Source organism: Macaca thibetana, chromosome 14, assembly GCF_024542745.1.
Source record: "Macaca thibetana thibetana isolate TM-01 chromosome 14, ASM2454274v1, whole genome shotgun sequence".
In the NCBI taxonomy this organism is placed as follows: domain Eukaryota; kingdom Metazoa; phylum Chordata; class Mammalia; order Primates; family Cercopithecidae; genus Macaca; species Macaca thibetana.
In genome coordinates, this window is record NC_065591.1 from 72,267,810 (window position 1) to 72,291,907 (window position 24,098).

At 39.1% G+C, this 24,098-nt stretch overlaps 1 protein-coding gene across 1 annotated transcript in view; it reads right to left on the reverse strand.

Moving 5' to 3' along the window:
• TENM4 (teneurin transmembrane protein 4) overlaps positions 1-24,098 on the reverse strand; it is a 3,098,737-nt gene that overhangs the window by 1,914,380 nt on the left and 1,160,259 nt on the right. The window contains exon 4 of the mRNA XM_050757454.1: positions 6,784-6,837. The gene's annotated coding sequence lies outside the window, so the exon portion shown is untranslated. The remainder of the gene's footprint in view (positions 1-6,783; positions 6,838-24,098) is intronic.

Consider the following 24,098-nt stretch of genomic DNA (forward strand, 5'->3'; position numbering starts at 1 on the left):
ACATGATTATCTCAATAGATGCAGAAAAGGCCTTTGATAAAAATTCAACACCCCTTCCTGCTAAAAACGCTCAGTAAACTGGGTATTGATAGACCCTATCTCAAAATAGTAAGAGCTATTTATGACAAACCCACAGCCAGTATCATACTGAATGGGCAAAACTGGAAGCATTCTATTTGAAAACCGGCACAAGACAAGGATGCCCTCTCTCACCACTCCTATTCAACATAGTATTGGAAGTTCTGGCCAGGGCAATCAGGTAAGAGAAGGAAATAAAGGGTATTCAAATAGGAAGAGAAGAAGTAAAACTGTCTCTGCAGATGACATGATTGTATATTTAGAAAATTCCATCGTCTCAGCCCCAAATATCCTTAAGTCAGTAAGTAACTTCAGCAAAGTCTCAGGATACAAAATCAATGTGCAAAAATCACAAGTATTCCTATACATCAATAGACAAACAGACAGCCAGATCATGAGTGAACTTTCATTCACAAATGCTACAAAGAGAATAAAATATCTAGGCATAAAACTTACAAAGGATGTGAAAGACCTCTTCAAGGAGAACTACAACCAATGCTCAAGGAAATAAGAGAGGACACAAACAAATGGAAAAACATTCCATGCTCATGGATAGGAATAATCAATATCATGAAAATGACTATACTGCCCAAAGTAATTTATAGATTCAATGCTATCCCCATCAAGCTACCATTGACTTTCTTCACACAATTAGAAAAAACTACTTTAAATTTTATATGGAACCAAAAAAGAGTCCACATAGCCAAGACAACTCTAACCAAAAAGAACAAAGCTGGAGGCATCATGCTACCTGACTTCAAACTGTACTACAAGGCTACAGTAACCAAAACAGATATATAAACCAATGGAAGACAACAAGGGCCTTGGAAATAACACCGCACATCTACAATCATCTGATCTTTGACAAACCTGACAAAAACAACCAATAGGGAAAGGATTCCCTATTTAATAAATGGTGTTGGGAAAACTGGCTAGTCATATGCAAAAAACTGAAAATGGACCCCTTCTTTACACCATATACAAAAATTAACTCAAGATGGATTAAAGACTTAAATGTAAGACCTAAAAGCATAAAAACCTTAGAAGAAAACCTAAGTAATACCATTCAGGACATAGGCATGGGCAAAGATTTTATGACTAAAACACCAAGAGCAATGGTAACAAAAGCCAAAATTGACAACTGGTATCTAATTAAACTAAAGAGCTTCTGCACAGCAAAAGAAACTTTCATCAGAGTGAACAGGCAAACTACAGAATGGGAGAAAAATTTTGCAATCTATCCATCTGAAAAAGGGCTACTATCCAGAATCTACAACGAACTTAAACAAATTTACAATAAAAAAACAACCCCACCAAAAAATGAGTGAAGGATATGAACAGACACTTCTCAAAAGAAGACATCTGTGCAGCCAACAAACATATAAAGAAAAGCTCATCATCACAAGTTGTTAGAGAAATGCAAACCAAAACTACAATGAGATACCATCTCACACCAGATAGAATGGTGATCATTAAAAATTCAGGAAAGAACAATTGCTGGAGAGGATGTGGAGAAATAGGAAAGCTTGTACACTGTTGGTGAGAATGTAAATCACTTCCACTGTGGAAGACAATGTGGCAATTCCTCAAGAATCTAGAGCTAGAAATACCATTTGACCTAGCAATCCCATTACTGGGTATATACCCAAAGGATTATAAATTATTCTACTATAAAGACACATGCACACATATGTTTATTGTGGCACTGTTCACAATAGCAAAGACTTGAAACCAACTTAAATGCCCATCAATGATAGACTGGATAAAGAAAATGTGGCATATATACACCATGGAATACTATGCAGCCATAAAAAATGATGAGTTCATGTCCTTTGCAGGGACATGGATGCAGCTAGGAACAATCATTCTCAGCAAACTAACACAAGAACAGAAAATCAAACACCGCGTGTTCTCACTCATAAGTGGGAGTTGAACAATGAGAACACATGGACACAAGGAGGGGAATATCACACACTGGGGCCTGCTGGGGAGTGGGTGGCTAGGGGAGGGATAGCATTAGGAGAAATACCTAATGTAGATCATGGGTTGATGGGCGCAGTCAGCCACCATGGCATGTGTATACCTGTGTAACAAACCTGCATGTTCTGCACGTGTACCCAGAACTTAAAGTATAATAATAACAAAAAAAGAATTCCATCTTTACCTTCTCCCTTGTATTACATACACCTGGATTGATTTGATACTAATTATATTTTCATTTGTTTTAAAGTCTAAAAGTAATTATTTACCTGTTGATCTACTAGAAAACCTCAAGAGGCAAAACTGAGAGTTGGATTTCGTAAAGAAGCTGATTATTAATTCTTAAGGCGATTGAAAGCAGTTTGGAGATGTTGTTTTGTTTCACTACATTAAAAAAAAAATGTTTGAAAATCATCTAAAGTGTAGCATCTTCCTCAAGGTATTCTGTGCCACATGCCAAATAAAAATATTGACTTGGTCTGCTGCACTATTCCACTGACATTTATTTTGAAGTCATACATTTTCCCCTTATCTTAGAGAAAAAAACCCTTCCAACTGCCTAATTTATAATTTAAGAAGTTTTGTTAGATCAAAAGGAAAGAAAGAATGAACAGAAGCAAAGAGCGTAAAAAGCTTTAATATTTGAGTAATCGCACCATACTTGGTGTGGCCTCTCTCCCTGCTGCTGTATAGCAGAAGCAGAAAAAAGAAACCAGAGAGCGTGATTTGTTCAAGGTTGTTCAATGTGAGTCAGAAAAGACTGAGTATTTGAATGCGAGGCAGAGCCGACATCTTTCTCCCCTAAAATGTATTTTTGTATGTGATTGGTTTCAATCCCAACAAGTAAACACAATCACATTTCATACATTTCAAGCAGCAAACTAGGCATAGCTGTTTTTCTTAAGGGGAGGAGTGTTGGGAGGCTTCAGGGGAGAAATATTTACTATATAACAAAATACAGAAACGTGCTACTCAATGAGAGGGTGGTAGAGATGTGTATGGGCTCCTTGGAACAAATACTGAGGGTTGGAAGAGACTGGGTGGAGGTGCATATAGAGATTATGAGGGAGCAGGAACTGGGGGGACAATTTGTGCTACTGCTCCCTGCAACTTCTTAAGGGCCTTTACACTTTCGACCTCTGTGAGGCTTTCTAATGCCTCCTCACCCTCCCCAACTGTCCCAAGTAAATCCTATCTCCACGCTTCACATCTAGTCCATGTGTAAGACAATATAACCTTCTGATTAAAAGCTCTTCTATAGAGTTAAATAGCACTGCACTCAAATCCAAAAGCAATTTGCTACCAGTTTAGGGGCTTTGGCAAGCTAATTCAGCCCTCTAAGCCTCAGGCTTTCCCATATGAAAAAAAAAAAAAAAAAAAAATGGGAAGAACGGTGTCTGCTGCAGAGGTTCTTATAGAATTAAATGAGAGAATCTGTGTGCTCAATACACTGCCTGACAATGATGAATAAATGGCAGATAGTGTTATCACTTTCATGGCATATTTTGTATATATCGTTTTCATTCGCTTGTCTTCACATGAAGAATGTTGGCTCTCTCAAATACCCTGTAAGTAAAACATGAGGTTACTTTGAAGCCTATCCAGTAGACTTTGATCCTGAATTAGAGTTTCTTCTCATTAAAGAATTTAGCCATAATCCTGAGCCATCTGTGGCTGTGAGAATAAATCTGCTCTGTCCAGAAGTGACATTCCATTCCTTTGTAACTCTCTTTTCTTGTGCCCATGTTGGACTCAGAATGAGATACTCCAAAATTAAGAAAATAGCAGAAGCATCAAGGACTCTGGCTTCTCCTGGTTTCTTCCCCCTGAAGATTGGCATACGATAGTTGTCCTGCCCTATATGCAGAGGGAAGTAAAGCCATGCAGTGATGCCAAGAAGAAACTGAACAGATACCCCTTGCTAAGTTCCCCCCAGGTTATTGCCATTAGACCATATGCTTTTGTCCTCCAATCATACTTCTGCATGACTGTCTGTTAAAATTTGTTCCCTGGGAACTTTGTCTTCATTTCTGAAGACTCCCATGTCATATAAAACTTATGTTAAATACATTTATTATGCTTTTCTCTTGTTGCTCTGTCTTCTGTTATAGGGTGGGGAATAAATTTTTTTTTCTCCCATACCCATCTGTCTATCCCAGGATGTATCCTCCTTACTGAAAGACCTTGTTACTAAATTCACATGTTCCTCTACGTTTGTAGACTGCTAATCTAATCCTTAGCTATTAGGAAGTCATTGTGAATTTTTTTTTTTTTTTTTTTTTGAGATGGAGGAGTCTCACTCTGTTGCCCAGGCTGGAGTTTAGTGGCATCATCTTGGTTCACTGCAATTTCTGCCTCCCAGATTCAAGTGATTCTCCTGCCTCAGCCTCCCGAGTAGCTGGGATTACAGGCACCTGCCACCATGTTGTTTGGTTCACCCTATGGAGTCAACATTTTTCAATAATGGGAAGGGTTATAAAATCCCTTTGGCAGGAAAGAGCTTAGTTTGATGATGAAATTCCACTGGACAGCACCATGATACGCTCTATATAAAACCATTTAACCTCCATGGACAGGTGGACACTGGAACATTATTATTATTATTATTTTAAATTCAACATTGTTTAAGTTATTCAGTTACTTCTGGAGAGAGGTAGAGCTGTGATATCCTGATTTTCAAGCTACTAAGTTTTCATCTTTGCCATCCAAGGTTTCTAATATGAAGAGACTGAGGACAAATTTCAGAGGAAGAGGGAATACAGTCAGGAAAATTATATTATAGTAAGGGAATCTGAAAATGCAACTGAAAATTTTTAGAGCTTGAATCTAAGGAATAGCATTTGAGTAAATTATAAAGGAATATAGGGTCAAGTCAGATGGAAGTGGTAGAGAAAAAAAATAGGGTTAGAATATAAGTCATTAAAGCCAGCATGAATAAGAAAGAACACAAAGCAGAGTAGAGGCTGGCAGATGAGACTGTTAGTTTTGTTGCTGAGCTTCTAAGTAATTGGGAATGTGAAAGGTTAGGCAGCAGACAAGAGGTGGGAGTTGCCATCATGAGGAACTCTCAGACCTCCAAGGCCCAGAGACTGCATTGGAGTCACTTAGGAAAAATCTACCTTTCTTTGGTTCCTCTTGTCTATTGCAGGATGTTTTCTTCTTAGTAGAGGACCTCATTCCTAAGCTTGAACATTTTTGTGTCTTATTCCTCACGCTTTCCACCCATCTTGGTTGGCCCAGTAAGAGCTGCTTACAGAGAAAATAACAATTCACCAAAGCTAAAGTCAGCTATGAATGCAGGGGAGTGAATTTGGTTCTGTAAGAATAACAAAATTAAGGAAAAGGAATGCAAGGCATAAAGTGGAAATGATAGACCCCTAAAGAAGTTTTGGCATGAAAGTGGAAGAAGAGTATTGGAAAGGTTTCCTAGGTAGCAAAAAGCATAGGCAGGTGGATGTGAATCCAGTATGAGATGGGCCTGCCTTTGGAGGGCTGTATAGGAAGTAATGTTTTCTTGAGAAAATCACGTTCAATAAAGAAAGAAGGAGAAGAAATGAGCAGCATGAGTGTTTATTGGACATAACATTTGCTTATTAATTTGTACACATCAACTTATAAAATGTGTACCACATTCCTATGGCATTGGCATTATTGTCTGAGAAAAAGTATCTTACAGAGTAGAACTCTAAGAACAAATTGTATTTTCTTTCCATCTAATGTCTAGGTATAAATCGAAGACATTCCCCAGTACAGATAATTCTGAATGCTGCATTCTTACTTGATATCTTGCCTCTATATTTTATATTGAGATTAAACATTTTTCACAATTATAACTTTTAACAGATGCATAATATTCCACCATGTGGTTATGCCATTATTTATTTAACAAACTCCAAATTATTAGGTAGTGGGCTTTCTCCCCAAGGTTTCATTATTTTAAATAATTCCACAGTAAAAAATGGCATATAAATTTTAGAATTAGTTTTTAATTATTTCCTTAAATAAACAACTCTAAATGGAATAAGTAAATCAACAGGCATAAATATTTTTAAGACTTTACTTAGGTACTTTCTTGCTTCAAAGAGAAGTCATTTAGTTTACACTAGGAAAGCAATTTAAAACCCAGAAACAATAAGACTGAGAAGCCAGCACCTAAAAGCTCTTCTGAGAATTCAGATTGCACCAGAGAAGTCAACACTCACTGGAGCTACACCTTATTCCGGCCCTGACCAAGCCATTCTCACGTCCCCTGATGCAGAATCAGTTTCAAAGCATGTGTTATATGTAGATTGTTTCTATTCAGCTAGCTGAAAAGAATGCCACAACACACCTTTCCCCTAAAATGAGTAGGAACAGTCTTACTATATCATAGCCCCTTAAGTTCCCTCTCAAGCCGGCAGACAAATTCCTGAGTGATAATTCCAGTCTAGCTATCTTATCTCACAACCTCACCTTTACCAACAGCATCCCAACCAACACAAAAGAACTGTCCATACATTTTCTGTACATATAAGCATGCCACACTTCACTAATTTCAGGCCAAATGATCAAAATAATAATTGTTTTACCCACCTGCATGCTTGCTGTATTTAACTCAGACCTTTGCAAGAATCTGACCAAACAAGGTGCAATCAGACAAAACTAGAAAGCCAGCTTGGTTAAATTTATGTTCACCAAAGGATTGCTGAATATGTACGTGTTCACAGCAGCTCCTAGATGGCTTACCTCATTCAATCTTGCCTTTTCAGTCCAATTGGTCCAGTGAAAATGTTGACTTATCTGGAAAAGGAGAAATACAGGAGCATAATAAGTATGACATAAAATAGAAAGATGCATAATTGTATTCATGAGGTATATTTTTTCAGTACAAGTAATAGAATCTCACTTCATATTTTGGGAAAATAACAAAAAGGCAATAAGAGAAAATCGTGTTCTTATCAAGTGACTCAAACACCCCCTACAGATTTCAGACCCACGTTCAATCTAGCCTTCAGAAATGACCTGGCAAAATGAAACAAGAGTCATTTTAGAGTCGTTTAATCTCTAACTTCAATTTTCTTAATAAAAAGAGCCACAGCAGTACCTTAGCTCGTTAGCTCAGGGAGGGGTCTGGCAAATGAATCCAGCCTAATTACAGAATGCCTCTGAGATAGCAAGTGCAACATGTGTATGATCTTCCACGATCTGACTTCTTCAAAGCTATAACCCACATGTTAATAAGCAACTGAAATTCATGCTGGCATGGAAGCAACGAGTCTAATCCTAAATCTGTAATCAGATACTTAGGCATGAGCAAGTTCCATAGCATGAAAGAATACTGAAAATATTTGGATGTATTAAAACTTACATATTTGAAAGATGATAATAAAGTTTTATTTATATAAAATTATGATTTAAATCCTTTATTTATAAAATAATTAAGAGTATAACTAATTTTCACCAAAACCTTGTGATTCCTCTAAGATTTTAGAGCTCTATACCTCCAAATTATTTTAACTATTATGATTTAGTATGATGACTGTTTCATTTTAATATCACAAGAATGTCAGACATTAGGATACAAATTCACATTCATAAAGGTCAAACTAAAAAATCTTCTTTTCTATGTGTTTTCATTAACAGGATAAACATTTTTAATCAAATACACACAGTCCTAACATTACATTTCTGTCTTCAGTATCAATGTTTTTCCACGTTTTATTTAACAGTTCAAAGAAGACATTTTATGCTGTACTAGTTATAAGACATACGAGACAGTACTATTAGAAATCAATCTGCATTAGGACCATGTGAAAAGAAAATTGGCACAGGAACTTCCACTAGAAAGAGAAAGGGAATTCTTGGATTTGCAAAGGACATTATTTTAGTTATGATCCACCTAGGTTGGCTTTTTCTCAATACCCTAATGTAATAATCCTAACTAAAAATGTTGATCACTAATCAGTGTATTTGATGATGAGTCCTGAATTTATTAAATTAATCATCTAATTTCTTTTCCAGGTCCCAATTCACATTTACATGTAATCAAAAAGCAGACTTAAAGATATCATTTTAATTATTCATCTGATACGGTTTGGATATCTGTGCTCCCACCTAAATCTCATGTTGAAATGTAATCCTCAATGCTGAAGGTGGGGCTTGGTGGGAGGTGTTTGGATCATGGGGCTGGTTTCTCACGGTTTAACACCATCCACCCCGGTGCTGTCACTGTGATAGTGAGTGCTCATGAGATCTGGTTGTTTAAAAGTGTGTAGCACCTCCCCGCTCTCCCTCTTCCTCCTGCTGGGACAAGGTGAAGTGATGGCTCCTCCTTTGCCTTCTGTCACTATTATAAGTTTCCGGAGGCTTCCCTGAAGCTGATGCTGCCATGATTCCTGTACAGCCCGCAGAACTGTGAGCCAATAAAATCTCCTTTCTTTGTAAATTAGTCCCCCGTATTACTTTATAGCAGTGTGAGAAAAGAACAAATACAGAAAATTGGTACCAGGAGTTGTATATTGCTATAAAGACACCTGAAAATGTGGAAACACCTTTGGAATTGGGTAATGAACAGAGGTTGGAAGAGTGTGGAGGGCTCAGAAGGTGACAGGAAGATGAGGGAAAATTTGGAACTTCTAGAGATTTGTGGAATGGTTATAATGCAAATGCTAATAATTAGTGAAGGCCAGGCTGAGGAGGTCTCAGATGGAGATGAGGAACTTATTGGCAATGGAGCAAAGGTCACATTTGGCAAAGAGCTTGTTTGGATTATGCCCCTGCCCTACAGATCTCTGAAACTTTGAACTTGAGAGTGATAATTTAGAGCAGGAGTCCCCGACCCCTGAGCCACAGACAATTGTTAGTCTGTGGCCTGTTAAGAACCAGGCTGGGCTGGGCTCGGTGGCTCACACTGTAATCCCAGCACTTTGGGAGGCCGAGGTGGGCGGATCACAAGGTCAGGAGATGGAGACCAACCTGGCTAACACAGTGAAACCCCGTCTCTACTAAAAATACAAATACAAAAAAAATTAGCCAGGCGTGGTGGCGGGCACCTGTAGTCCCAGCTACTCAGGAGGCTGAGGCAGGAGAATGGCGTGAACCTGGGAGGTGGAGCTTGCAGTGAGCCGAGATCATGCCACTGCACTCCAGCCTGAGCGACAGAGCAAGACTCCGTCTCAAAAAAAAAAAAAAAAAAAAAAAAAAAAAAAAAAAAAAAAAGAACCAGGCTGCACAGCAAGAGGTGAGCAGCAGGCAAGGAAGTGAAGCTTTATCTGTATGTACAGCCACTCCCCATTGCTCACATTACTGCCTGAGCTGGGCCTCCTGTCAGATCAGCAGCGGCATTCAATTCTCACAGGAGTGTGAACCCTATTGTGAACTGCACCTGTGAGAGATCTAGGTTGTCTGCTCCTTATGAGAATCTAATGCATGATGATCTGTCACTGTCTCCAATTGCCCACGGATGGGACTAGCTAGCTGCAGGAAAACAAGTTCAGGGCTCCCATTGATTCTATATTATGGTGAGTTGTATAATTCTTTCATTGTACCTTACAATGTAATAATAATGGGAATAAAGTTCACAATAAATGTAATGTACTTGAATCACCCTGAAACCATCCCACCCACCCCCAGTATGTGGAAAAATTGTCATCCACAAAACCAGTCCCTGGTGCCAAAAACGTTGGGGACTGCTGATTTGGGGTATCTGGTGGAAGAAATGTCCAAGCAGCAAAGCATTCAATTCTTGACTTGGCTGCTTCTGATAGCCTATTTCACATGCATGAGCAAAGAAATTATGTAAAACTGGAACTTATATTTAATACGAGGCCAGGCGCGGTGGCTCACACATGTGATCCTAGCCCTTTGGGAGGCTGAGGCGGTCAGATCACCTGAGGTCAGGAGTTTAAGACTAGCCTGGTCAACGTGGTAAAACCCTGTCTCTACTAAAATACAAAAATTAGCTGGGCATGATGGCAGGTGCCTGTAATTCCAGCTACTCAGGAGGCTGAGATGGGGAAATCATTTGAACTTGGGAGACAGTAGTCGCAGTGAGCTGAGATCATGCCCTTGCCCTCCAGTCTGGGTGGCTGAGTGAGACTCTGTCTCAAAAAAAAAAAAAAAAAAGTGAACGTGCTTCTGAATTATAAAATATGATATAAATATTTGTTTCAAAACTACCTATTTTGAGTTAATATAAATATGCCTGCCCGCATGTTTTCCTCCCTTCCAAGCTTCTTATTGGCATTAAGATACTATTAGCATTTATTCAGCATTTACTTCAATGAGCATTACTAGGAAATGAGAGCATCAAATTCCTGAGGGAAGATAGCAATTAATTCTAACTTCAGGAACTGAAGACAGCTTCATGGAAAAGGCTACAATAAAGTTGGAAAGATGAGTAGATTTTTAGCAACAGAAAAACTGCTGTGAATACAGACTTTTAGTTAACGTCTATGCAATGAAAATCACCTTCAACAAGTCTGCATTTTACCAGGTGAATAGAATCCCTAGAATTTCTATGTTTGTACTTAAAGATTTTTTTTAAAAGGTTGCATTGGACACGCATATTCTTTGTTCTATGAGCTTTGTACATAAATTATGACTCAAAGTAATGAAAAATATAATCCAAACTGATGCAAATGCAAATGCCCTAGTTTTAGACAGCTGCAATGGTTATTTCTGTATATCTGGGAAACAGCTATCAGGCCTCATCTATACACTGGTTTTTGTTCAACTTCAAATGGGTGTCAAGAATAAGGTGGCATCCATTTCAGGAATACATAAGAGTTTCTAAGCCTTTCTTCTGTGAGCAGCTTCTAAATCACCCTCATCTTATGGCACTGGCATGATGGAACATTCTCACAGATTGCCTTTCCCCATCCAAGCTCTGAGGACGCCCAGGCTGGTTGGAAGGTGTAGCTTGTGTAATGATTCCAAAAGCACTCCTCTCCCATGATTACACAGAACAAGTAATGGAATAGTCATTTTCAAGGCCAGGCATAAGTGATTACTCACCAAGGTACAGAGGTTATGATAGGAAGGGCCCACGCTGATGCTGACAGTCAGAAGCAAGATGCAGGGCTTGATCTTTTACTACAAGAAGCTGCAGAGACCATGCATCTGAGCTAGACAGCTGATGAGATGCCTTCTCCTTGGGATTCACACCACAACAATAGGCTAATAGATTTATGCCATAAAAGCAGTGACCTTTGTGGTCAGAAACATTTTCTCACGGAGAGAAAAAGGTGCTATACGCCCCTGTGTGCTACAGTTTTGACAGTGACTGACAGCATGGGCTGGCCCTAGTCTCCAGGAAGCCGTATGCACAGACTTTTGCATTGTTACCCTTTGATTAACTTCTGACAGACTTTGCAACATAAAACTCTTACAAAGAAATTGCTCTGTAATGCTAGCTGTAACATCTAGAAACTTTGCCAAGGAGATCTAAAATGTACCCCAAAGCATGTGGCCTGAAATAATATCCATGTGCGTGTATGTGTGTGGGGAACACACTTTGGGCTTTAAATTTTCAGACTCATAATGCTATTACTTAAGTGCAATATTTAGAAAAAGAGTCTCACATGTTATAAGCATATTGCGCATGAAGAGACTTAAGCAATGCCAAGATGAAAATAAATAATGTATGAAGTCAGAGGCCTGAAGCAAATGTTAACTAATTTCAAAATGGGTCAAAATCACAACAATTAAGTCCCTGACATGTGAAGTCATTTTTTTTCTTCCTAAAATATTAACCAACTTGCTTCACTTCTTCTAGATTGATTTGTAGAGCATGAAAGGTCATTTTGGAGGCAGAGGGGGAATTTGGCTTCTACAAGCCATCCATAATGAGAGCCAATAAATTAGGTAAAGCTCCTGTTTACCTAAGCTGAAATATTGATGTCCAAGACCACATCGAATGCAAATCTCTACATTAATCATTTTTCTCCAGTTGGGAAATTCAGACCATGGTAACACATGCTTTGATAGACCTATACATCATAGTTACAGCAACATTAGACAGTGCCTCAGTGACAGAATACAAATATATTGCATTGGATTTCCTTCATTTTCCCCAGCCTGACTTTTATTTGTAACTGCAAAGTCTGCTCTGGGTGTGTGAGGTTTTGACACGGGTTTGGGTGATACTTTTGGTCTAGGAAATAAGTGAAAATTGATAACAAGAATTTTCTTCGCTTGGTTACCTGCCAAGCATATCTAGGGGAGGCTCACATCTAGTTCATTAAGCATAGCACCTTGATGATCACATACCTTGTGTTCAGTCTTCTCCCACTCCAACAGTAATATGGTCTGTGTTTCCCAGAGTGGGATTCATGAACCATCTGTGTCAGATTACCTGGGTGCTTGCTGGGAAATGCAGTTTCCTAGGCTTCATCATAATCAATCAGATTTTCTTAGTGGCGGGGGGAGGGGTGGCGCAGGGAATCTTGTACAAGATCCTCAGCTGTTTATTATACACACTGTTGTTTGATAACTGATATAGGCAGCCATCACCCTTGGGCTTCTAAAAACTACCTTGTCTTGCCACTTTTCTGCTGAAAGTCTTTCCTCTCCCAAATATGGTCCAAACCTCTACATAGCCCTCTTCTTCTCTAGAGGCATTTCTCACACAGTCTTATCTACTTTTAAGGTTATTCTCTCTATATGCAGAAGACTCTCAAATCACTATTTCCAACAGTGATGTTCTATCTCGGCTTCCAATTCATATGTGAAAATGCCTGTTGAAACTGTCTACCTGGCATTAGAAAGACAGTGTGGCCAAACTGAACTCATTCCTCTTTCATTGCTATCACACACCCAGACAGAAATCCTGATGCTCTCATTTATTCTTCTGTCTCCCTTCTATTTTCAACACGTACATCATTAAATAAATAGCCTGTGTCATCTATTCATAGTCTCTACGATGGCTCATTCTTTTCTTTCTTTTCTACCCCTGTGCAAAATCCAGGTCTTCCTTGTTTCTCAGCTGTACCATTGTAACAGACCTCTAACTAGTGTTCCCGTCTTTTGTCTTCAACTTCTCAAATCAATCTTCTACATGGTGGCTGAATAGGTTTTCTAAAATACATCTGACTGAGTCACTTGTTTCCTTAACACTCTGAGGACATTCCTCCTGCAGGACAAAATCTAGGTTTTCTGGCCTCACTTTCCTGCCCATTTCTAGTTTATGCATACTCAATTTTTATCAATCCTTACTTTGATTCCACTTCAGTACAACCGTTTACAGTAACGTTATACCATGCCTTTCCTCCCATTTCCCTCTGCCTGGAGTACCCTTTTCTTGACTATTTTCATTCATATTATGACTCAATAATTATAATGATGCTTATAAATGTTATTTTATGACACAATTATCTAATATGAATACTTACTCTATGCCAACTATTGAGTTAAATTTTTGATTCTCACAAGGATAAAAATGTGATAACCTACATTAGTACGCTTTTTAAGAGGCCTTCTTTTATCACCTTTTTAAGGCTTTCCTTAATCTCTAGTCTGACTACTTCTTACCTTATTACCACCAACACGCTATGTGCTTACTTCAGCTAAAACATTTAGCCTAATATACTAAAATAGTATATTTATATTCTCCACTCTCTTTTCATCACTAAATTACATGATTCACAATGGCACAGCATGTATCTTATTCAGATCTATTTTCAAACCATGTAGTCCCAGCTGCCCAAGTAACGTTTTTTTTTAACTCAAGAGATCTGATTCATGGCCATAGAGAATATCACTGTGTGAGTGGCTCTTCTCAGCATATTAACTAAGAGACTTTTGATCTGAGACCTCGAACTTCAAGCAGAGAGGCAGGACCATGTTCATGTTTGTATCTCCCCTATAGTGCCTAGTCCTGCATATTTTATATCATCACTGCTCAAAAGTGTTGGTACAAATTTAACTGCTACTATGTGGATTTCAGGAATATTAAAATGAAGATAAGCTCTGCTAAATTTTAGAAATATGGAGTACACAAAGTCACTGTTAAAAGCAAAATCATTAGGCACTCTAGCCTCATTTAAGCAGCATGATGTCAGAAGGAATATTCATTAAACATAATGGATTTGTGAGTGTCGGACAGAATAAATGTATGAACTTACAAAAAGTGCAAAGGGGAATGGATCACTGTTGTGAGAAAAGGGCAAACGACACCTTGCAGAGTCGGAAACCCCAAGAATAAAGGGGATCAATGGGATGGGTTTCTTTTAACAACTGTTTAAATTTTTTTTCAGTAATGGCATACTTTTGGTACATTTAATTACATCAAATATGGTCATAAAAATAATATAATAATAATGAAATATTGCTCAACTTATTGAGTGAATACTCTGACCCAAGTGTTCTACAGAGCTCAATGTATCTTCTAGGTATGCATTTTCTCCTGTTTTATAGATGAGGAAGCTGAAGTTCAGAAGGGTTTAGTAACTTTCTCAAGGTCATATTGCAATGTATTCACATGACAGTCTGTGTCCACTCATTTAAAAAGCACATGCTGAGCAATAACTGTGCCAGAAATTGAACTAGGAACTAAACATACAGGGATAAGTCAGAAGTTCAGAGTTCTCAGTACTGTGAGAGAATCATAAAAAGTAACACGATACAATGTGGCACGTACCCTGAGACAGTTAGCCTATGAGGTCAATACAGAGGGTCATGAGAACCTGGGAGAGAGGCATCTAATCTAGCTTGGGATAAAAAACAAACAAACCTGTAAAGCATCAGGGAACACTTCCCAAAAAGACATGAAAAGTCTGACTGTATGAGGTAACAATCATAGTTTAGATGGAGGGAATGATACATGCCAATGACTCAGAATTCTTCTGTGTCCTATATTTCTCATCACTGCTATCACCAGAATGTGTTTGAGAAGGTAATGGCAGATCATCCTGATTTTACACTCTCAAAGTGGACACCTTGAGAGATAGTGTTCAATGAGGATGAAAAGTATGAGTATGCTATGGAAGAGTGCTTACAATTTGTCCTACAGATGCAAATGGTGCCCTTTAGTGATTGTGCAGGGCACAACCCGTACACTGTAAATGACAGCCCTGTTCCTAGCATTGTGCTTGGTTGGTCCTTAACATATCTAATCTGATTTATTCTTCATGATGACTCTAAAAGTTGGTTTGCTTGCCTTCATTGTATGGATAAGGAGACTAATACCCCAGGAGTTTAAATAACTGTCCAAACATCATACATAGAACAAATAAAGGAGCCAGAATCTTAATCAAGATGTTTATGCCTTCAAAGTCCTTGATCTATCTGCTAGAAAATCAGGAATAAGGAAGAAATTCTATTTTACCTCTTTGGTGAGCTCTTCTCTGGCATCATAGATGGGTACTTCCCCCTGAATTCCCAGTCTAGTTCTCAGAAGAGACAAGATAAACTGCTGCTTCTATATTAGCTTCTCTAAGAGTACCAGCCTGTCTGGGCCCTGTTTTCATTAATCTTTACACTTTTCCCTGATTTGATTCTCTTTCTTTTACCCTAATTTCCTCCCCAGTCTAGCTAAAAAAAAAGACCATTCCGTTTGATCACGTATGTTAGTAGGCTTGTTTTCATTATGATTGTGTCTATTAAACTGTTCCAATATTAATCTAGGTTATAGAAGACTAATAGAAATCCCCCATTAATGTAATATTTCTTTTTTTTTAAATTTATTTATTATTATTATACTTTAAGTTGTAGGGTACATGTGCATAACGTGCAGGTTTGTTACATATGTATACTTGTGCCATGTTGCTGTGCTGCACCCATCAACTCGTCATTTACATCAGGTATAACTCCCAATGCAATCCCCCCCCTCCCCCCTCCCCATGATAGGCCCCGGTGTGTGATGTTCCCCTTCCTGAGTCCGAGTGATCTCATTGTTCAGTTCCCACCTATGAGAAAGAACATGCGGTGTTTGGTTTTCTGTTCTTGTGATAGTTTGCTAAGAATGATGGATTCCAGCTGCATCCAAGTCCCTACAAAGGTCTCAAACTCATCCTTTTTTATGGCTGCATAGTATTCCATGGTGTATATGTGCAACATTTTCTTAATCCAATCTGTCACTGATGGACATTTGGGTTGATTCCAAGTCTTTGCTATTGTGAATAGTGCCGCAATAAACATACGTGTGCATGTGTCTTTATAGCAGCATAATTTATAATCCTTTGGGTATATACCCAGTAATGGGATGGCTGGGTCATATGGTACATCTAGTTCTAGAACCTTGAGGAATCGCCATACTGTTTTCCATAATGGTTGAACTGGTTTACAATCCCACCAACAGTGTAAAAGTGTTCCTATTTCTCCACATCCTCTCCAGCACCTGTTGTTTCCTGACTTTTTCATGATCCCCATTCTAACTGGCATGAGATGGTATCTCATTGTGGTTTTGATTTGCATTTCTCTGATGGCCAGTGATGATGAGCATTTTTTCATGTGTCTGTTGGCTGTATGAATGTCTTCTTTTGAGAAATGTCTGTTCATATCCTTTGCCCACTTTTTGATGGGGTTGTTTGTTTTTTTCTTGTAAATTTGTTGGAGTTCTTTGTAGGTTCTGGATATTAGCCCTTTGTCAGATGAGTAGATTGCAAAAATTTTCTCCCATTCTGTAGGTTGCCTGTTCACTCTGATGGTAGTGTCTTTTGCTGTGCAGAAGCTCTTTAGTTTAATGAGATCCCATTTGTCAATTTTGGCTTTTGCTGCCGTTGCTTTTGGTGTTTTAGACATGAAATCTTTGCCCATGCCATGTCCTGAATGGTACTACCTAGGTTTCCCTCTAGGATTTTTATGGTATTAGGTCTAACATTTAAGTCTCTAATCCATCTTGAATTAATTTTCGTATAAGGAGTAAGGAAAGGATCCAGTTTCAGCTTTCTACTTATGGCTAGCCAATTTTCCCAGCACCATTTATTAAATAGGGAATCCTTTCCCCATTTCTTGTTTCTCTCAGGTTTGTCAAAGATCACATGGCTGTAGATGTGTGGTATTATTTCTGAGGACTCTGTTCTGTTCCATTGGTCTATATCTCTGTTTTGGTACCAGTACCATGCTGTTTTGGTTACTGTAGCCTTGTAGTAGAGTTTGAAGTCAGGTAGCGTGATGCCTCCAGCTTTGTTCTTTTGACTTAGGATTGTCTTGGAGATGCGGGCTCTTTTTTGGTTCCATATGAACTTTAAAGCAGTTTTTTCCAATTCTGTGAAGAAACTCATTGGTAGCTTGATGGGGATGGCATTGAATCTATAAATTACCTTGGGCAGTATGGCCATTTTCACGATATTGATTCTTCCTATCCATGAGCATGGTATGTTCTTCCATTTGTTTGTGTCCTCTTTTACTTCACTGAGCAGTGGTTTGTAGTTCTCCTTGAAGAGGTCCTTTACATCCCTTGTAAGTTGGATTCCTAGGTATTTGATTCTCTTTGAAGCAATTGTGAATGGAAGTTCATTCCTGATTTGGCTCTCTGTTTGTCTGTTACTGGTGTATAAGAATGCTTGTGATTTTTGCACATTAATTTTGTATCCTGAGACTTTGCTGAAGTTGCTTATCAGCTTAAGGAGATTTTTGGGCTGAGACAATGGGGTTTTCTAAATATACAATCATGTCATCTGCAAACAGGGACAATTTGACTTCTTCTTTTCCTAACTGAATACCCTTGATTTCTTTCTCTTGCCTGATTGCCCTAGCCAGAACTTCCAACACTATCTTGAATAGGAGTGGTGACAGAAGGCATCCCTGTCTTGTGCCAGTTTTCAAAGGGAATTTTTCCAGTTTTTGCCCATTCAGTATGATATTGGCTGTGGGTTTGTCATAAATAGCTCTTATTATTTTGAGGTATGTTCCATCAATACCGAATTTATTGAGCGTTTTTAGCATGAAGGGCTGTTGAATTTTGTCAAAAGCCTTTATCTGCATCACTTGAGATAATCATGTGGTTCTTGTCTTTGGTTCTGTTTATATGCTGGATTATGTTCATTGATTTGCGAATGTTGAACCAGCCTTGCATCCCAGGGATGAAGCCCACTTGATCATGGTGGATAAGCTTTTTGATGTGTTGCTGAATCCGGTTTGCCAGTATTTTATTGAGGATTTTTGCATCGATGTTCATCAGGGATATTGGTCTAAAATTCTCTTTTTTTGTTGTGTCTCTGCCAGGCTTTGGTATCAGGATGATATTGGCCTCATAAAATGAGTTAGGGAGGATTCCCTCTTTTTCTATTGATTGGAATAGTTTCAGAAGGAATGGTACCAACTCCTCCTTGAACCTCTGGTAGAATTCAGCTGTGAATCCATCTGGTCCTGGACTTTTTTTCGTTGGTAGGGTATTAATTGTTGCCTCAATTTCAGAGCCTGCTATTGGTCTATTCAGGGATTCAACTTCTTCCTGGTTTAGTCTTGGAAGAGTGTAAGTGTCCAGGAAATTATCCATTTCTTCTAGATTTTCCAGTTTATTTGCGTAGAGGTGTTTATAGTATTCTCTGATGGTAGTTTGTATTTCTGTGGGGTCGGTGGTGATATCCCCTTTATCATTTTTAATTGCGTTGATTTGATTCTTCTCTCTTTTCTTCTTTATTAGTCTGGCTAGTGGTCTGTCAATTTTGTTGATCTTTTCAAAAAACTAACTCCTGGATTCATTGATTTTTTAGAGGGTTTTTTGTGTCTCTAACTCCTTCAGTTCTGCTCTGATCTTAGTTATTTCTTGCCTTCTGCTAGCTTTCGAACGTGTTTGCCCTTGCTTCTCTAGTTCTTTTAATTGCGATGTTAGAGTGTCAATTTTAGATCTTTCCTGCTTTCTCTTGTGGGCATTTAGTGCTATAAATTTCCCTCTACACACTGCTTTAAATGTGTCCCAGAGATTCTGGTATGTTGTATCTTTGTTCTCATTGGTTTCAAAGAACATCTTTATTTCTGCCTTCATTTCGTTATGTACCCAGTAGTCATTCAGGAGCAGGTTGTTCAGTTTCCATGTAGTTGAGCGGTTTTGAGTGAGTTTCTTAGTCCTGAGTTCTAGTTTGATTGCACTGTGGTCTGAGAGACAGTTTGTTATAATTTCTGTTCTTGTACATTTGCTGAGGAGTGCTTTACTTCCAATTACGTGGTCAATTTTGGAGTAAGTATGATGTGGTGCTGAGAAGAATGTATATTCTGTTGATTTGGGGTGGAGAGTTCTATAGATGTCTATTAGGTCTGCTTGCTGCAGAGATGAGTTCAATTCCTGGATATCCTTGTTAACTTTCTGTCTCGTTGATCTGTCTAATGTTGACAGTGGAGTGTTGAAGTCTCCCATTATTATTGTATGGGAGTCTAAGTCTCTTTGTAAGTCTCTAAGGACTTGCTTTATGAATCTGGGTGCTCCTGTATTGGGTGCATATATATTTAGGATAGTTAGGTCTTCCTGTTGAATTGATCCCTTTACCATTATGTAATGGCCTTCTTTGTCTCTTTTGATCTTTGATGGTTTAAAGTCTGTTTTATCAGAGACTAGTATTGCAACCCCTGCTTTTTTTTGTTCTCCATTTGCTTGGTAAATCTTCCTCCATCCCTTTAATTTGAGCCTATGTATGTCTCTGCGTGTGAGATGGGTCTCCTGAATACAGCAGACTGATGGGTCTTGACTCTTTATCCAGTTTGCCAGTCTGTGTCTTTTAATTGGAGCATTTAGTCCATTTACATTTAAGGTTAATATTGTTATGTGTGAACTTGATCCTGCCATATGATATTAACTGGTTATTTTGCTCATTAGTTGATGCAGTTTCTTCCTAGCCTCAATGGTCTTTACATTTTGGCATGTTATTGCAATGGCTGGTACCGGTTGTTCCTTTCCATGTTTAGTGCTTCCTTCAGGGTCTCTTGTAAGGCAGGCCTAGTGGTGACAAAATCTCTAAGCATTTGCTTATCTGTAAAGGATTTTATTTCTCCTTCACTTATGAAACTTAGTTTGGCTGGATATGAAATTCTGGGTTTAAAATTATTTTCTTTAAGAATGTTGAATATTGGCCCCCACTCTCTTCTGGCTTGGAGAGTTTCTGCCGAGAGATCTGCTGTTAGTCTGATGGGCTTCCCTTTGTGGGTAACCCGACCTTTCTCTCTGGCTGCCCTTAAGATTTTTTCCTTCATTTCAACTTTGGTGAATCTGGCAATTATGTGTCTTGGAGTTGCTCTTCTCGAGCAGTATCTTTGTGGCGTTCTCTGTATTTCCTGGATTTGAATGTTGGCCTGCCCTACTAGGTTGGGGAAGTTCTCCTGGATGATATCCTGAAGAGTGTTTTCCAACTTGGTTCCATTTTCCCCCTCACTTTCAGGCACCCCAATCAGACGTAGATTTGGTCTTTTTACATAATCCCATACTTCTTGCAGGCTTTGTTCATTTCTTTTTCTTCTTTTTTCTTTTGGTTTCTCTTCTCGCTTCATTTCATTCATTTGATCCTCAATCGCTGATACTCTTTCTTCCAGTTGATCGAGTCGGTTACTGAAGCTTGTGCATTTGTCACGTATATCTCGTGTCATGGTTTTCATCTCTTTCATTTCATTTAGGACCTTCTCTGCATTAATTACTCTAGCCATCAATTCTTCCACTTTTTTTTCAAGATTTTTAGTTTCTTTGCGCTGGGTACGTAATTCCTCCTTTAGCTCTGAGAAATTTGATGGACTGAAGCCTTCTTCTCTCATCTTGTCAAAGTCATTCTCCGTCCAGCTTTGATCCGTTGCTGGCGATGAGCTGCGCTCCTTTGCAGGGGGAGATGCGCTCTTATTTTTTGAATTTCCAGCTTTTCTGCGCTTTTTCCCCATCTTTGTGGTTTTATCTGCCTCTGGTCTTTGATGATGGTGATGTACTGATGGGGTTTTGGTGTAGGTGTGTCCTTCCTGTTTGATAGTTTTCCTTCTAACAGTCAGGACCCTCAGCTATAGGTCTGTTGGAGATTGCTTGAGGTCCACTCCAGACGCTGTTTGCCTGGGTATCAGCAGCAGAGGCTGCAGAAGATAGAATATTTCTGAACAGCGAGTGTACCTGTCTGATTCTTGCTTTGGAAGCTTCCTCTCAGGGGTGTACTCCTCCCTGTGAGGTGTGGGGTGTCAGACTGCCTCTAGTGGGGGATGTCTCCCAGTTAGGCTACTCAGGGGTCAGGGACCCACTTGAGCAGGGAGTCTGTCCCTTCTCAGATCTCAACCTCCGTGTTGGGAGATCCACTGCTCTCTTCAAAGCTGTCAGACAGAGTCGTTTGCGTCTGCAGAGGTGTCTGCTGCGTTTGTTTAGTTTACTGTGCCCTGTCCCCAGAGGTGGAGTCTACAGAGACAGGCAGGTTTCCTTGAGCTGCTGTGAGCTCCACCCAGTTCGAGCTTCCCAGCAGCTTTGTTTACCTACTTAAGCCTCAGCAATGGCGGGCGCCCCTCCCCCAGCCTCGCTGCTGCCTTGCTGGTAGATCACAGACTGCTGTGCTAGCAATGAGGGAGGCTCCGTGGGTGTGGGACCCTCCCGGCCAGGTGTGGGATATGATCTCCTGGTGTGCCTGTTTGCTTAAAGCGCAGTATTGGGGTGGCAGTTACCCGATTTTCCAGGTGTTGTGTGTCTCAGTTCCCCTGGCTAGGAAAAGGGATTCCCTTCCCCCTTGCGCTTCCCAGGTGAGGCGATGCCTCGCCCTGCTTCAGCTCTCGCTGGTAGGGCTGCAGCAGCTGACCAGCACCGATCGTCCGGCACTCCCCAGTGAGATGAACCCAGTACCTCAGTTGACAATGCAGAAATCACCGGTCTTCTGTGTCGCTTGCGCTGGGAGTTGGAGACTGGAGCTGCTCCTATTCGGCCATCTTGCTCCGCCCCCCCCCGTAATATTTCTTAAGTACTATATGTTACCTTATTTATAAGAACTCAGGCAGAGCCACCAATGGGAACTGTAGGCTCATAGTAATAAAATAAATAGGAGGGATGAAGCATATCAGAAGCACAGGTTTCCTTTGAACACCTTTCTATCTCACTTTCAGGACTGTGGGGTTGTTAAGTCTAATTTTATGACCACTATCATGTTGTAAAACTTGTCAGTCTTCGCTGTATCCTCAGATGTGAGGCCTCACCCATCCCTCTCTTTTCATGTTATTCGAATTCTAGATGTGGGTTAAAATCCCAAAAGTGGTAAGCTTTCTGTTCTGAGCATACCATGCATTAATCTAATACACACCAAAGTCTATTAATTTTGAATAGCACTATCAATTATACTGCATGACAGAGAGATAACTATGCAATCACCTGTGAAGAAGTGTCTTTCTTAGGAAACCTATATAGCCTTATCAAGACTCTAATGCTGATGGATAACTCCATTCTCAAAAATCACAATTTGACTGCATTTTCTTTTATGGGATCTTAAAAATGCAAGCCAATAGAATACTTCTGAGGCTTGTATCACCTATCCACTTAGACAATTAATGAGCTTATCATTACTCTTCTAATAAAAATAAGACCATTCCAATTACTCTGGGCCTGTTAAATATACCTACTTTCCAGGTATGAAAGTGTATAGAAAGGCAATGTTAGCACCTATACATGGCCTTGTGAGTTTCCCAAGATTTATTTAACTATCAGGTGCCACTGAGAAATGACTCTTTTCATTTTTTTAAAAAAAATCCCATTTGACTCTGTCTCATCCTCCCATTCTCTGTCTAGCCCAATTATATTGACAATCTGGTCTTTTCTTCCTAGCCTTCCCTCAGGACAACTTCTGGTTTTTGTTCTTCCCACAAAAACTCCAGTATAAAAGAATAAATCCACTTTTATGTTAAGCTTCAGGTCTCTTAAATAATCTCTCTTAGATCAATGATAAAGAAAGACTAGGAAACAGCTCAAAACCCTCCCCTGACTTCCCAACTTACTAAAAATAAAGTGGAATCTTTTTGCCAGGCATGCCTTACAAGCTACTCACTCATTCATTCAGGTAATAAGCATATGTTGGGTACACACTCTATGCCAAGCACTATTCCAGGTGACTACTGATAAGACAGAAGCATTGTAATTCCTCTGTATTTAATAAATGAGAAGGAAAATACCAAGGAACAAATACTTACATGATATGATTGTAGATAATGAAGTGGGATACAGAAACATAAAGCAGGGTGAAGGCAGGGGGATGGAAAAGAAGAAAGGACGGACAGGGTTTCTGGTGTTAAGCAAGTCAGGAAAGACCCCTTTCAGGAGGTGATGTTGAAACAGAGATCCAAATGAATATCTAGGGAAAGCTTTTCAAGTCATGTGAATGCCATGTGTTCAGATCTAGGCCTGTAATACATTTGGCAAGTTCAAGAGAGAGAATGAGGCCAAAGTGCTTAGAGAGGAGTAGGTGAGTGAGGTTAATATTGGAAAGGGGCTAGATCAAGCAGGCATGAGTGTGATGGGAAACCCGTAGCTACTTTCAGTTACTCCTGAACTGTCTTCAGTCCTGAGGACAGATGAAGAAAAAAATCCTTTTACTGACCACAAGTCTCAATATTTCAGGGAAATAATTCTACTAGCATGTCAATAAAAATGGATTTTTATGTCTTTTCAATATATCTTTAGGCTGAAGCAAATAAAGTTTATGCTTTAGAAAAACATTTAGCGATATTACATCAGAGAAATGCAAATTAAAACCACAATAAGACATGATGTTACCACAGCTAGAATGCCCGTTATTAAAAAGTCAAAAAATAGATGTTGGTGCAGATGTGATGAAAAGAGAATACTTATACACTGTTCCTGGGAATGTAAATAAGTACAACCTCTCTGGAAAACAGCAGGAATACTTCTCAAAGAACTGAAAGTACATCTACTATGTTATCCTGCAATCTCACTACTAAGTATGTAAAGGAAAAGAATTCAGTATGTAAAAAGAACACTGGCATGTGTGTATACATCACAGCACAATTCATGATAGCAAAGATATGGAATTAACCGAAGTGCCCATCAATTGATGAGTAGATTATATACCTCATTTTTTAGTCTATTATCACTAATTTTTAAAAAAATTATTGCTCTAACCATAGTACCATATACATGGAATACTATTAAATACATACAAATGAATGAAAAA